We start from the raw sequence: 15,767 nt of genomic DNA on the forward strand, positions 1-15,767 counted from the left end.
GGAGAGAGGGTCGTAGAAAGGCTGGTGTCTGCAGTAAATCCCACCATCACGACGATAAGACATGGGGCCACTCGTTTTCCTTTCCATGAACTTCTCGGAATGTCAATCATCTGGGAATTCACCATCATATACAAGAGCTTCTATTTTGTGCCAGACGTTAAGTATTAAGTACTGGAGATACCAGGACCAAAAGCCAGACATCCCTTTAAGGATGCCCTTGAGATAGTCTTATTTTGAGTATGTTAGAAAAATATTTATCAGAGAAGAAAAGCTAGTAGATTGGTTTTAGCTGCTGAATAGCCTTAGGGATTAAAGGTGGAGTTGTAAGTTAACAGAAGACATTTCTGAGAGGAGTGATTCTTCTGTAATTAAAAAACACACACACACACACACACACACACACAAGCACAAATGGCATTGTGTAAGAGACTGCTAGCTGATCAAGAAATCCATCTCTTCTTCCTGGGCATGTAGCCAGACCACATTTCCCAGCCTCTCTTGCAATTAGGTGTGGCTTTGTGGCCAAATGTTAGCCAATGGAATGAGAGCAGGGAAGTGTGCCACTTCCAAGCCTGGCCCGGAAAACCCTCTAGGCGTAGTCCTGTGTGTCTCCGCCCCCCTTTGCCCTGTCTGCTGGCTGAGGCAGAAGAGCCTAGTGACCTAGGAGGGTGCCCGGCGCCAGAGCCACTGCTTGGAGGGGAGCCCGCTACTGATCACGAGCACCTGTTTTGGACTTCACACCAGCAAGAAGTAAATATTCATAGTGTTTGAACCATGATACAGTTTGCTCTGAGTAGCCTCCCTAACTGATCTAGGCATAATGCCTAGAACGCTAGGCAACACTGGTGAGTTTAGTCAAGGTGCTAAGCATTTCTGACTCTGCTATATGTCATGTTATATGAAATGACCAGCGAATTTCAAGAATCAGTTTAAGTCATAGATGAAATATGTGGCAAAAGTTTTTTAATGTATCATTTCTAATTGATACAAGTGGTTTATTGCGTTTCCGTGTGGCCTCTCTCTGTCTTTGATTTAATGAGCTGTGTGGGGCCTCAGTTGGCTTTAAAGGGACTCTGTGGAGACTTAAACATTCAGAGTCCTTATTTCGAAGAACTGTAAATACAGTTTTCATCATGCAACTTCTCTAATCAAAAGCCTGTCATCACTTCTTATTATGTAGCATTTTGTTTCATTTATTCCAGCATCCCAAAACTGTGTGTCACACCCTGACCTAGGTTCTCTGAAGGGAGTCTGGTGCCTCCAAAGAGTTTGGGCTTGGTACACAGATAGTTACTGAGTTCTGCACTGCTGCCATCTGCTCCTATTTGCCTTTAATAAATCATGTATTGTTTCTTCATTACATTTTTTTTTTAGTATTGTCTGCAACTTGGTAGAGTAGTTTTTGAAGGCAGGGAATGTATTTTATAGCGCTTCTGCTTCTCCCTTCTTGGGTACTTCTAGAGACGCTGGACACTATAGTAATTGAGGAACCATCCCTGTAGTTTCTTTTAATTATCTTGTTTGGGTTTTCTGGTATAGTTTTGTATTATAGTTTGTGTTAACAGACAGGTGTGCTTTTTTTAGTCTGTTAGGAATTCATAGAATTATGGAGGAATGTTACGATTGGAAGGATCTTTTTTACATGAATTCCTGATCTTTTAGAAAACTGTCTAGTTCCTGGTACTCAGGGTATGGCCCTGAATCATGGCATGGGCATCACCTGGGGGCCTCTTAGAGGCACAGGGCAGGGCCACACTCAGACCTGTGAATCAGAACCTGCATTTTAACGAGGCCCTCAGGTGACCCGCATGCACATTAGGGTTGCAGATGCTCTGTTGAAGGTCAATGCCCCATTTTACTCTCAAACTGGTTAAGTAGGGAGTTGTCCAGAGTCACACAGGTGTTTCTTTTATTGGTTCCCATCTTTGGATACATCTTGGGATCATTTGGGAACTTTTCAAAAATACTGATGCCTGGGTCCCAGCCCCACACATTCTGACTTACCTGGTCAGGATTGCAGCCTGGGCATCAACATTCAGAAAATCTCCCTGGACGACTGACATGCAGTCAAGCTGAGAGCCACTCATCTGGTTGATGAGATAAGCCAGCTTTCTTGATGCTTCAGTCAGGGAGGCCTTTTACTCCACGCATGAATACATGTTCAGAAATGGTGTTTTCCCTACCTGATTTCTCACCATCATGCATCACCCATTTTATATCCATGACATTTACCCCGATTACCACCTGCTTCCCCCACTGGCAGGTACTAAAGGGTAGGACCTTTGTCTGTCTTGTTCCCTGCTTAGGTCCCAGCTCCTAGGACAGTGTCTGGCACACATTAGGTACTCCTTTAGTATTTGTAGGACAGACAGAAGGAGTTGTGATACAGAGGGAAATGCAGGCCGCTCAGATCTCACTAGCAGGGTGACCTGTCTTGGAAGGCTCCTGAAGGGCAGTTGAGCTGAAGAGTCAGCCAGGGAGGGCAGCATGGAGATGTGCAGCTGAGAGCAGACATGGACCCAGATCTGTCTGCCCTTGAACTTGCACTTAGAGTGTTGTCCTGGGGACGGAAAGGCCAGCTGTTTGCGTCAGACCTTAGCAGTTAGTGGGACTGGGATAGAGGCTCTACTCCATAGACCTTCAGGCTGGTGTTCCTCCATCCCAGAGCCACCTCTGCCTTGGTATTGTGAACAGATCATCTGAGGGTCCTCGGAATGAGAGGCCTATCCCAGACTCTGGCCTGTGGTTCTGCAATGTAACGTAGCCATCTCTCATGGAAGTTTTCTTGGGTTTTAGCTTCTTTCCCTTGAGAACCTGGTGTTTTTGAGGGTGGAATGACTTGATTTCACTCTCAGTCTATCTGAGTGAGTTTCTTTTCTGGTTAACTATTAAGACTTATTACGCCAGTGTTGAAGAGAAGTCGTGGCTGATTGTTCGTGATATTTCTGTTACTTTTTCTTTTTTTTAGCGTTTAATTCTTCTTACTTGTTATTTGGTATGTTTTACTGCTCATTTACCTATTGTCGAACGTTGAAGTTAGGTGTAAAAGTCTTTTTTTATGAAGCCATTCATTAGTACGTCCCACTGTACATTAGTCATTTTTAAATCTTTTGACGTTAAGATGGTTGTTAAGATGTCTTGTTAAGTGGTAAACTTATTCTATCTTTTCTGGGTAATAGGAAGCCAGAAAATGTTAAGCCTTGAATGTAGCACATTCTTTTTAACATCATAGAATTTCAAGTTTCAATTACGAAATGACATTAAGATGAGATGTTGCATTCTGTGGTTAGAAGGCTGTTGCTGGCGGTTCTTGCAGATGTTACTCAAGTCAGACTGCTGTTGGCCCTACATCAGCCACTCACTGGAAGAGACGAATGTGGATTTTCCAAAGGATACATGAATTTTGAGCTTAGTCCATAGTTCATAGGGAGAGTTCTTAGGCTCAGATGTTACCACAGGTTGCTAGTCAGTAGGCACCACTGTTGATTAAATCAAACAGAGGAAGAGACATTAAAAACCCTTGAACAAGAATTTTCCAGAAGCAGTAAATAATTAGGGAGCTGATGGTTATCCTCATAGCTAGCAGACATTGTGGAGAAAGACCTAGTCTGTGGTGAAGCATTTGATCATGGATATAAGGAGAGGAAAATTAAAGATTCAGAGAGGTCAAGTTTAGTCAGATTTCAATACTCTCTTTGGCACAAAAAATTCAGGCAATCCTTGGTACTTAGAAAATGTTAACATTGTTAAGTATTATTTTTACTAAGCACAGAAACAATAGCACTTCATATTCGTGTTGTAGTTTTGAATTTAAAGCACTTTGTATACATCATCCCATGTAATTCTCCCAACAACCCTGTGAGATGGGAGAGGTACTATCACTACCCTTTTTGATGAGATCATATATAGAGAGGTTAATTTACTTTTCCAAGGATAGCTAGTGAGAGAACTGAGCTTTTCATATTTTAAATATAAAATGTTAAGGGTGATTATTGAACTTCTAAACTGTCCTTGGTTTTCTAAGTATGTACATAAGTGGTTTATAATGCAGGATGAATAATCTAAAAATTTTTTAATACTGCAACTGAAGAAGGATATTTTTAGGACCAAAATAATTGACTGGCAAGACTCACAGAAATTGTTTTCCTTTTTTTAAAGTTACTATTGTGTAGTTTTTTTTTTTTACATGAAAAGTTTGATTTTATTTACATGAAGCAGCCTGAGAGCAGAGACCTGGTCTTCCAACTTCCTCCTGACTTACTGCACGTGCCGAACTGTTAGTTAGCACTCATTAAGTCCTTTGGAATGAATTGGGGGTTGGGCCCACTGTTGGGAAATGGTTAGTGATGTTGTTGAATCCTGACTAAACTGCAAAATGAATACAGCATTGGTTCTTAGCAAACACCTGTATGTACAGCACATATGGTCCCTATTAAAAAAATTATACACATGTGTTCACCACCATGTATCTTTATTTTTTTTTAAACACACATATATTTTGAAACACTCTTAAACCTTCAGAAAAATTGCAGGTGTAGTAGGAAGAGCTCTTCCCCCCTCTCGCAGCTCTTTTCCCCCGAACCCTGTGAGAGTAAGTTGCTGGTGTGTTTCATCATCCTCACATACTTGCTTACCTATTTCCTGCAAACCAGAGATGAGAGCATTCTCCTCTGTAACCACTATATAGTGATCAAAATCAGGAAAGTAACACTGAGACATTTCTACCCCTTGATCCTCCGATGCTCCTGCAGCTGTGCTTGGGTGACCCAGCGGTGACCTTTGTAGAGAAAGGTCCAGTCAGGACCCTGGGTCACACTCTCTTGTCTCTTCAGACTCCTTTGATACAGAACAGTTCTCAGTCCTTTTTGACTCTCATGACCTTGACACTCTCAAAGATTACAGGCCATTTTGTGGAATGTTCCTCAATTTGGATTTGTCTGATGTATCCTCATGATTAGATTCAGGTTTTGCATCTTTGGCAGGAATATCACAGAAGAGCCAGTATATATCTTTTTCAAAGATTAGTTTTACATTTTATTTTCTGTTTCCTTAGAGCGTTTCCCAAAGTGTATTCTGCGGAACTAGCACCTACTGTGTTCTCAACACCGTGCCACCTCTAGAAGGTAGGACTCGAAAAGCTTTTGACTTACAGGAAGGGGTGGGCTTGGCAGTAAGAGTAATTCCATCATGGTAGCGCAGTGGAAATAGCCTGTGGCCACGCCTCAGGGGACCTGGGTTCTGCCTTTAACTTGCTGTGTGATCTTAGATGAGTTACTTAATCCTTCTGGGGGTAGCAAAATAATACTCCTTTTGTAAAGTTTCTGTGAGGGTTCAAAAAGGCAAAGGGTTTAATCACATGGGAAATTCAAAGCACTCTGCAAATGTTAGATACTAATACAACAGTTCTATAATTCTAGTATCCAATTCCCGTGACTTCGAGTAGGAGCCGTGTGGTATTGTGGGAAAAGCCACAGGTCACAGTTGAATCCCATTTGAGTCACTAGCTGCCCCTCCTGGGCAAGTTAATCTGAACCTCAGGTTCTTCATCTGTAAAATGGGGGTAATTATGCCCCGATTGGTAATTGTGAAAATTAAATGAGAGAACGCAATGTAAAATCCATTCTGGATGCCTGATGTAGAGTCCTACAAATGTTTACTTCCTAATAAATAGTAGAAAATAAGTTTACTTGATCACATGCAGCTCAAATTGAAATTGAATGGAATAAAGCAGGAGAGGATGCCCCAGAACCCAAATTGAAGCAATCGATTGTACAGCTTCTGTGCTCCCACTTTATCTGCCTCTGCTCGCATATTTTTACATTAAAAATGTAAATGCAGATAAATAGTGAGAAGTTTATTGAACCTAAGTTAGGAGTTGACCTAAACCCGGACCAGAGATTTGGTGGTGTGATTGACAGGGAGAGGGTAAACCTGGGCTACCTAAAAAAAGACAGGATGAGTTTTGATGATCACACACTCTTAAGGAGAGAGAGGAAAGGGGTTGTTAAATAGCAAAACTAGTTGTTTTCTATGAAAAAAAAAAACCCCAAACTATAATTTTTTGTTTTCTTCAACTTCTAAAGTCTTTTGGATAATTACAATTGAGTAATTCATTTTGGAGAATTTCTTTTAGAGAGATATCATACCGATGCTTGGCACATAATTAAGCACATTGTTGCTTAATTAATATTTATTTTGGATGCATAGTGATTTGAAGGTCTTAGGTTAGTGACGGCGGTATTTACTGCTGTGAGCGCTGTGCTGACTTGAATATAATAATATGTGCTTATGTTTCCCTGAATCAGTTCCTATTCTACTAATTAAATCTAAGCACATAATAATTAGAGCTGAACAGAAAAATTGTAGAGCTTCCTTTTAATTTTACTATTCCAAGTTGTTGATCGAATATATTCCCAATAAGATTTGGCAGTTGGATACACTGTTACACCAACTTACTTTGAACAGTTTGGTCTAGAGGTTGAGAGATTAATCATAATCGACTTGATTGAATAACAGTGTTCATAATTATTCATGGAACCAAAATTATTTAATTTTAATTAATTATGAATCAAAATAAAATGGATGTTATCATTTCTAGGTTAGAGTTAATATAGTTATGACTTCCCTTAACAGGAGTCAACAGTGTGTTCCAAGGAGAGAGTTTAAATATATCTTTTAAAATTTAAATAAAGAATTTGGTAATGTGAGTTTCAGTTTTTTGAACTAAAACATGAAAATAATTCTTTTTGCCTAATTAAGTGAATGAGCATTTTTTGCATATTTTTTAGTTAAATTGTACTATGCCTCTAAAATTATTGTTTGGAAAATATTTGAAGGTTGTCTGGAAAGGATGGTTCATTCTCTAGAATTAGAGCTGTCAGCCAAGCACATCATCTGTCAATTTCAAGAGCTTAACTAGTTATTTTTATTGTGAAGTAGGTTAGAAAACTATTTTGCACAGTCATATATCATACACACATATTTTGCCAGATAATGATAATGAAATGTTTTACTGTCTTTTGTTGACACTTCCATGATGCAGTGTCAAAGTTTAACTATTTGAATTAAATGCTGAGATGCAGTTGAAACTGGTATATACCTTACTTTCACTGTTAACTCCAGATACTATTAATAGTCTTAGTACTGAGACAAACATTTAAAAACTGGCACAGGAATTTATCTAATTACTGTATCATTTATAGTTGTTCCAAAAACATTAAGAAGCAGCTTTTAATTAAAAAACAGAGTTTCGTATAGTCTGGCCATGTGAGCAGTTCTTTTCCAGTGTGAAAAGCAGAGTTGCTCTCCCATTATACTGTAACTGGAAAAACTGAAATTTGAAAATAGGAGTTTTAAGATTCTGCCTGTTTGAGTTCCTAATATTCTTTTCCCAGTATTAAAATTGCCATCTTCATAATGCACAGTGGGGAGATTTACCCATTGTTATGTTTCTAAAAAACATCCAATTTATATTCAGCATGAACCTAAAATTCTGGAAATAGCACAGTTTAAAAACTGATTAAGGGGAACCCATTGGCCTGTCATACTCCTCTTCCTTTTGAACCCATGGCTGCACATCCCCATAAGGTGCTATATTTGGAATCGTGATTGTGACAGTGCTTACACAGCCATTCTCCTTTTCCTTTTTGAAAGCCTTTGGGCCGATTCACCGCTCCCTGATTTGGTATCAGAGTGGAAGACAGAAGCCTTTTCTGTGGCAGTTAGTTGTGCTGTTGAGAAGAGTATCTCTTTCTCTCGCTTCACGTGCGTGCACACACATGCGCATGCACACACGTGTGTGTCTGTACACATATGTATACACACGTGGGAGCACACATGTCTAGGTGTGTCTACACATGTGTGCATATATGTAGGGACACACACACACACGCACACACCTGTGTTTTATAGCCACAGGACAGCTGGGTCCTTCAAGAAGGCTTAAAAGAACAGATAATTAACATCAGGTTGTGATCACAAACATAAAAATAGAAGCCGGGGTTTAATCTTCTGTTCGTTATTGTTGAAAATTATACTTTAAATAATAGTTTTCTTGGAGATATGACTAGTCATATACAGTTCAGAGTAAGCCTATTGATTGAGCACCTAGTGTAATACTGTTTTCATAAAAGGCATCCTGTAAACGGTGACTTTTTGAATTGAGTATAGATTTTAGAATTTCACCTCTACTTACAGAATTGTACACATCATGGGAGATTTAAAAAAAAATGAGAATAACACCTCTTTAGGGGAAGAGAGAAGGGAGGTATTGGCTCATGTGATTTGGTATTCTGTGCTTTATAAAGTTTTATGGCCCATGGTGCCTCCCTTGGGAGGATGCAGTGCAGGGAGCATGCATAAGCACGTAGTATTACACCGGTTTTATAGAGGGTGATTAATACAGAACTTTCTATGAACATTCTCTTAGTTGAACACTTTGTTTTCTGGTTTCATAGCAAGATTTTTAAGTTTAATTTTAGTTTGCTATTAAAATTTTGGATTCTTAAAAGCAGTCAGTTTTTAAGTTTTTCAAGTTTTAATACTGCTTACAGAAATAGAGGATTGGGCATTCTAATTCAATTGGTTGTGTAGTTCATGGACCAAAAAAGATTTAGTATGCTACAATTCTCTTAAGTTTCTCCCTTTAAAATATTTCCATATTACGTAATAAATTTTTCCAGACTTATTTCTGTGCCCAATATTTTTCTGTTACGGTCTTTTCCTTGAGAAGAAATGTGTTAATCAGATGAAAAATGTTTGGAGAAGATTTTGTCGTGATTGTAGAAAATTTTTTATTCTTATGTTTTTCACATGTCTAAAAAATAGGCTGTGCTAAGCAAAATTACAGTAAATGGCTGGAAAGATATATTGTTGTATTTCACTTTTAATATTATTAACTAATTCCTGTATGCCTGTGTAGGGTTCTTTAATTGTAAGACATTTAATTTATTGAATGGCAGTAAATTTCATAGGGATTTATGCCTGGAGAGAATTGGAGATTACTTAATTCTCCTTGACTTAGAAAACTGAGAATATTAAGTAACTTACCCAAGGTCACACAATTAGAAAGTAGCAGAACTGGGTCAGAATCTTGGATTCTTGATTTGGAGTTCAGTGTTTTTATTGTACCTTTTGATACCAGAATAAGTTATTTTAACTATGATTTTCTGGAGCAAATTCAGTCTAGGATTTTAGTGTGTTGCTCCTAGTACCTGGTTATGTATCGTACTCTTTGGATATTGGGGCTTCCATTTAACATTAAAAAAAAAATTGGACTGGGTAATTCAAAACTTTGACCTAAATGTGCCAAAACTGGCAAGAAATTTTGAGCCAGGCAGAGGGACTTTGTTATAGGAATGAAACAAGAAATGATCTGTAAATGAATGAATGAATGAATGAAATAATACATAAAGGAAATGTTCTCTTCTAGAAAGTATCTGGGAGACTGATTATCAGGTAGTCAGACATACCATCTTGTCTGAAAGTAATGAACTTTTCTCTCACTAATTTAGAAGAGTTACATTTTGATGAAAGACATTAATTAAATAGATATGTATATGTAAATCAAGTTAATTAAAATGATATGTTTTTAGATTTACTAGAAGGACCAGCCTCTGTATTTACCTAGGTTTCTAGTTGCAGGTTTAAATTCCTTATATTTATAAGATCTGTAATTTGCCTTTGAAAGGATAAGTCTTATTTGTATTCTTGGGGATGAAGTAGTATTAGTTTATAAATAAAATAGTCATATTTTATTATAATTCCTCTTCCTTAAAAAACTTAACACTTTTTCAACTGGCTAATAGAAGATTTCTGGGTTTTGTGAGATTAAATCCCTTTGCAATTTGGATGTACTTCACGGAAACCTGTTGGGAGAACCTTTAAAAGTAACGTTCTGGTTTTGGGCAGCTGCTGGGATATTTCCTGTTCGCTCACTTGTCATGGAGCAAAAGCTCGATCTTATTTTAGAGCCTCTTGACCAGATTCCTGCTGCCACCTCTCTGATCAGTGTGTAAATGAGCATTGTTAACCAAGAGGAATGGTGCTCTTGATCTCACAGTGACCAAACTAAGCTGCCGTTTCTTAGCTTGCCAGTATACTTAAAAGATTTTCCTCTATTATTTTCTCTGAATCTATTGTTTTCTTCTTTATAGATGATCATGGGAACAGCAATAGTAGTCATGTAAAAATCTTTTTACCGAAAAAGCTGCTTGNTAGTCATGTAAAAATCTTTTTACCGAAAAAGCTGCTTGAATGTCTGCCGAAATGTTCAAGTTTACCCAAAGAGAGGCACCGTTGGAACACTAATGAGGTAGATAAATTTCTATTTTTAGGGGTATAATTATTTTAAGGGCAAAGTTGTTAGGTCATTTGGCATAGTATACTACTTTTTATTAGTTTTAAAATCAAAATACTGAACTAGGGGATTGTAAATGATAAGAATATTTAATCTGGATTTAACAGAAACCAACATTTTTCTTGAACTATCTCTGATCGGCTTGGCTTGCGTTGAAAAATATAAAATGTGCACGCTGACTTACTAAGGTAGCATGAGTTATCATACTTGTGTTCTCTTGCATTTTGGCGTCTTGCATTTGGTGGTTAACTCTGCCTGCATCTCAGCTAAACACTAGTTCTTATGTTGTCATGAATTAATAAAGAGACAGCCCCAGTGTTCCACAGAACATGCAGTGTCTTGACAGTGTGAAGTTTCTGTAGCTTTGGGAAGGACAGGCTTCTTATTAGCAAAACAGCTGTCAGTCCTTTGTGGTGAAAAGAGTTTGCATGGAGAATTTGAGGAGTTTACCTTAATGATAGGAGTTTTTATATTAGGAACAGAGGCTGTATGGTGGATTGTGTATTTGGCATCCAATTAGAAGATTGGTAAAGTAGAATGAATAAAAGTATCTTCTTGGATGACGTTTCTTGTTTTTGGTAAGTCTTAGTCTGGGAGTCTTAATATTAAGGGTGGATTGCTTTGTCATCTTTTTAATTTTGAAATCTGAATATTTCCGTGTAGTGTAATACCCATTTAGTGTGGTGATGAGAACTGGGTATGTGTCCATTGATATGGGAATTTTATTCCTTTAGTTCAGATGGCTGTGATTACTGGCTTTCCAAAGTTGGGCTAAGTCAGTTTGTGTGGCTGGCTCAATGTTCACTTCCAAGTTAAGTTAATACAACCTCCTGCTCTGTGTTGGGCCCTCAGTTTTGTTAGAAGACACAGGAAGACAGTAGTGCTGCCTACTTTACCATTATCTTTTTAAGATTATTTTGTTCTAACTTCTTGACTTAGAGTGCCTTTGTTTTGAGTTTTAAGAGGTTATATGGGTGAAAGTCGGTCTGCTTAATCCTAGTTGATAGATTTAAATACTCAGTAGACCCTCATAGCTTTGATACCTTGTCTCAACTGATTTTACATTTCTTTTAAGGTATGTATATTTTGATTATTTGCATATATTATATTTCCCCTTTAAACAGAATACTTTTACCTCAACAAACATTAGCTAGTTTAGAGGCCTGTTGTTTTAATCAGTCATTGATTAACTATTTTAAACATGAAAACAAAGTAAATATGCTGAAAATTAGTTTTAATCATAGATCATTACTCTGTCAGCAAAATAGTATGATTTGGGAGCCATTCAGTAGGTCATAACTAGGTCATGAATTATTTAAAAACTCCCCTATGTTTCTTAGTAGTCCCTGAAACATGGATCTGCTACCTTACTATTATATATTAACTCCAGTTTATGTAAAAATGAAACAAAACACATAATTGGTGTATATTTTTTTCAATATTATGGTTTATGTGAAATTGGCAATTTATTTTTAATTACGACTTGAAATTATGTTTGAAACCAGCAAGCGCTTAATTAAAATTCGTGGTCTTTAGGGTCTTCTGAAGCTGGAGTTACAGTATCTGAAGCTTAGTTGGTAGAGTGTTCAGATCCTTGCATAGGACTTCACCTTTCACGTATTATCTCTGGTGGTTGACATGTTCCCCTTTACTTGTAGTTCAGGTACATTATAAAGCACCTAATAGAGATTTTTTATAGAGGATGAGATTAAAAGGAAAATATGGAGCTGTTCTGTACTTTCTTCTAGGACCCTGGCCCACAGAGCTCCTTGGAGACTGCTGATTTAGGTCACAGTGTTGCGAAAGTTCCTGTCCGGAGAGGAGACTGCGGCCCCCTCTCTGACTGGTGAAACATAAAACTGGGGGCTCTGAGACACGTGGGTTGTTTTGTGCAAGCTACCACTGCTGCTGAAAACGCCAGTGAACAAAGTGTGTTCCCAAGGGGTGTTTGGAGGCAGGACAGGTGGCTCAGCTGGCGGGGGCCAAGGCTCACACCCTTTTCCCTCGTGACCTGTTGTTCACTCAGTAATTTGTCGGCTCAACACTGACAAAAACTCTTATGAGAGAACTGAATTTAAAGGTTGGCCCATATTTCATTTCAATGTAGAGGACACTGGCTTGCTTTCTTGTTTATTTTTGGCTTTAGGAAAAATAGGGGAATCTTGGAGTGACAGCTGAAGACTTAGGAGTCCTTAATTCTGCAGAGTGTTACGTGGTGATGGTAACCTTTTTATTTTTTTAAAACTGGCTTGGATAACAGGAACAAAACAGTCAGTACTCCTGTTAAAGCACTTCCTTCTTTGATCTAGCTGGTATTGGCATTTTCTCGCTTGCTTCAGGCCGCCGCCCTGCGCGCTGACACTGAACCTGAGGGAAGTGGCCTTCCGTGGGCTTGTCTCTCACTGGGGCTCTCGGTCCTAAATACGGTGGAGTCATGCTTAGTCAGAGTTGCCTGTGAGGTCCGAGGTCCCTTGAATTGTTCATGAAGTGAAGTTGAGTCATACTGCCATTAGTAAGGCCCTTTCCCACGGGGCTTGCAGCAGATTGCTGTGCTTTGGTGGAGGACCGCAGGAAGCATTTGGCTTGTATTTAGGAGCAGTGTTGTTCAAAAACTGGTTTAGATCCCCCTTCCCGGGGACAAGGCGCTGTCACTGGGAGAGGCGTGAGGGAGGGAGAGCAGTGGACAGCACACTTGATTCCCGTTTTCCGTGTCACTCTATGCAGCATATGTTTGCGGAGCAGCCTGGTGGCCGGAGTTGCCTGTCCGAGGTGTCTCTGTCTCCCATGCTTGCTCTCTGTTCGGTGGGTACAGTTCAACTTCTGAGTATAATGTGACTCCTCCACACTTTTGAGAAATTCCTTTTTTGAGACCTGTGTTGTAATATTTGTGATGATTTGAGAAAACCTAGGTTTTGTACTGTGTCTTTGTTGAGAGAGGGAGAGTGAGATTGTGCCCATTCAGATGTTGCCATTTATCGAGCCCCTGTTTTTGCTGGTGCCTGGGCACTGTGTATAATTATAACACTGAGCTTTATAATAATGTTACAAGATATGCCATATTTCCTTTTACTGATGAGGGTGTAGTGGTAAAAAGTGGTTAACTCATTTGGTCAAGATGGCATACTTATTAGGGCCTCTCGCTCTTTGAGCTTAATTTCTTGTATGTTGCTTACTAATTCTTAGGAACGTTCATTCTGTTGTAATGTTGCCTTGGCTTTTAATCAAAGACCCATAACTCTTAACCACATTAGTGTACTTGGCAAATCCATTCTGTCATTTAATTTTGGATTAAAAAGAGTTAACATAGGATTAGTATTGTGGGTTCCTATGCAAATATTTGGTGAAGCTGAAAGTCACTAAAAAGGAAGGCTACTAGAAGATAAGGAGGTCTTAGGGCCCAGCTAAGCTCCTGGAACCTTTTTCAATGCATTGGAGTAGGTAAAATCTCTTGCCCTTCCTGAATGTTATTTGCAATTGCAAAATAAATGTTGTGTCTAGAAACAAATCAGTTTGGATTATGCTTTCTCAGCCACACACAGCCTTCGCCCATGTTCTTGCAGGTGATAAAGGAGGGGTGATGATGATGGTGGCAGATTATGGCAGCCCACACTGACTGAGCATCTACTGTGTGTGAGGCACTGGTGGGTCCTTGATGCGAATAATCACATTTACTCCTGGAATTCATCCTATGAGGCGGATTATGTGATTATTCTTATGGTATCAACGAGGAGATCTGAGCCACAGAGATGTTAAGTGATGTGCCCAAGAGTGGTGGACTTGGGAGCCTAACCTTGCAGCCTGATTTCAGAGCCCATTCTCTCTCCAGTTCTGTCCCAAAGAATAATAGACTTTCTCAAGATCTCAAATAGACTTTCTCAAGATCTCACAGCTGTTTACTGGCTTCTAATCCTTTTGTTTTATAGAGTTGTTTGGCATCTTTATTTGTTTACATCTTCAAGTATTATACATAAACTTAATATATTTTTGCATGAAGTTTTTTTTAAAAGCACTCATTTCAGGGCACTGAGGTGGCTCAGTTGGTTAAGCATCTGACTCTTGAGCTCGGCTTAGGTCTTGATCTCAGGGTTGTGAGTTCAAGCCCCCGCATTGAGCCCCATGCTGGGTGTGGAGCCTACTTAACAACAACAAAAAGGTAGCACTCATTTCTTAGGCAAGTAGTTTTGATTCTTGATGAATATTAATATGGAGGCACTGGATAATGAAAAAAATATTAAACGTAGAAATGTTGAACCTGTGCGTAATTTGAGGGTTAGGCTTGTTTTATGTCCAGGGCTGGAGAGAAAGAATGTGTTAAACAGAGCAAAATTGTGGAAGAACCAGCTCTTATTCCATAATCAGTTTGGCATTCACGTCTTCATTAGGTGAACTGTTATAAGGTTTCTGCATTTTAAGTTAATATTTTTAAGGCCCAGAGCCAGAAATAATTATGCTAATGCAACTTTCTGATTGCACAGAAAGTGCATAATTACACATATTAGTTGTCCAGACTGAAATTCTTTTGTTTAGTCATTAATTAGCTGTTTGACTTAAAATACAACTACTGCATTCCCCCAGTCGCTGGATCTGGATTTCAGATGGCATTCTTCCAAAGCCGAACTAATGCCACACCAACAAACCTTTTATAATGAAAATGTTCTGCTTAAATGTTCAAATCACTTTTGTGTGCTACTATTTTTGAACTATTAATGCTCTTTTTTTTTCCCCTCTAAAGCAAAGTTTCTCTAGAGGAGGTAAACAAAATAGAATTCTAGTTTGTACTGATCTTAAGGAAAGTTGCATCAAAGGTTTTCAGTTGCTGATAGCTTCAGATATTTTCATATTAAATGCATCTTTTTTAATGGTAAAAATGTCTTTGTAGAGAGCAAATAGCTCTCCACTGGTACAGTCTAAGTCATGCCAAAGAACCTGCAGAAAAAAACCCTAAGTGTAATGCTTTTTGTAGGGAGAGAATTGCCTTTTTAAATCCTGAATACTTTTCTTTTTCCTTCAATTTTTTATATTCAAGTAAGAAAAAGGGACTTTAAGACTATGAGGCTTCTTAAATTATATTTCATTTCAGTTGTTTTAATTAAGAAGCTACCTTTTCAAAATTTCTTGTCATTTTTTTGTGTAGGCATATATTCTTGAGTGTCTTTTGTGTTTATAATTTTTCTCTTGGTATACCTGATAGAGCCATAGTTTTAAGGGCTGTAATTTTTTTCAGTGATTGGTTTTTCTAGTGTGTGTTTGTGTGTGTGTGTGTATATATACACATAATCTTTTTGAAAGACAGACCCACATTTTGGGGGGATCATTTAGCACTCTTCAGACTTCCACCAAGCAAGCTAGACTGAAAAGCATGAGCATTATGAAGTTGAGTGAGGTATTTGGCCTTGATGACTGGGATGGT

The 15,767-nt window shown here is 38.5% G+C and overlaps 1 long non-coding RNA gene across 1 annotated transcript; it reads left to right on the forward strand.

The window, feature by feature from the left end:
• Positions 1-709: 709 nt before the first annotated feature.
• Positions 710-10,193, forward strand: LOC117804347. The gene is made up of 3 exons (XR_004628688.1): positions 710-845; positions 5,054-5,123; positions 10,155-10,193. It is a non-coding gene; the product is annotated as an uncharacterized LOC117804347 (long non-coding RNA).
• Positions 10,194-15,767: the final 5,574 nt, after the last annotated feature.

Source organism: Ailuropoda melanoleuca, chromosome 11 (assembly GCF_002007445.2).
Source record: "Ailuropoda melanoleuca isolate Jingjing chromosome 11, ASM200744v2, whole genome shotgun sequence".
NCBI classification, from domain to species: Eukaryota; Metazoa; Chordata; class Mammalia; order Carnivora; family Ursidae; genus Ailuropoda; species Ailuropoda melanoleuca.